The following is a 745-nucleotide window of genomic DNA, read 5'->3' as shown; positions in this document are numbered from 1 at the left end:
CTCTCTCTCTCTCTCTCTCTCTCTCTCTCTCTCTCTCTCTCTCAGAAACTTCTAAATATGTTTTTACTTTATCACGAGAGCAATTAAAATTAATCGATTTTCATTTAACGAGGAATGATCTTTGCGAGACGTAATATTGCCGCGCAAGTCACGAGACCAATTAACTCCGTTGCGCTTTTACGCGATATTGAATAGGCGAAGTGCATCACGACATCCGGTGTTTCTTCAGGCGAAAGCCATTGTTTCCCGCGAGAACTCGTCAGACGCGTAATCGGAAGCCGCAGAAGGTGCGCGTCACGATAAGAAATCACGGAACAATCGATTTATATCCGCGCGCGACGGGCGTCGTTGATAAAAGCATCCTAACAACGTGTAGCGTCTCGCCGATGTTTCCTTCCCCGCCTATAAATAACGAAGACCTATTAGAAAGCGCATTTCTACGCCGATCGCGTAGTATGTATGTATGTATGTACGTCCCGATCAGTTGCATAACGCATCGCCATGTTACTCAACGTTCGATATCTGTCGAAGCTCGTAAAACGTGCTCGCGACATCACAAATATTCATCAATGCCTTAACGAATATACTGAATATGCGTGCGTATTGGAGTATATTCAGAATGCACTTTTAAATATTCGCATATTATAACTGTTATTCAGTAATAATAATAATAATAATAATGTAATTAATAATATATACATATATAATAGCTATCCCTCTCTCTAATTTTATATTATATAAAAAT

Source organism: Trachymyrmex septentrionalis, unplaced genomic scaffold (genome assembly GCF_001594115.1).
Source record: "Trachymyrmex septentrionalis isolate Tsep2-gDNA-1 unplaced genomic scaffold, Tsep1.0 scaffold21, whole genome shotgun sequence".
Taxonomy (NCBI): domain Eukaryota; kingdom Metazoa; phylum Arthropoda; class Insecta; order Hymenoptera; family Formicidae; genus Trachymyrmex; species Trachymyrmex septentrionalis.
This window is presented reverse-complemented; position numbering follows the sequence as displayed.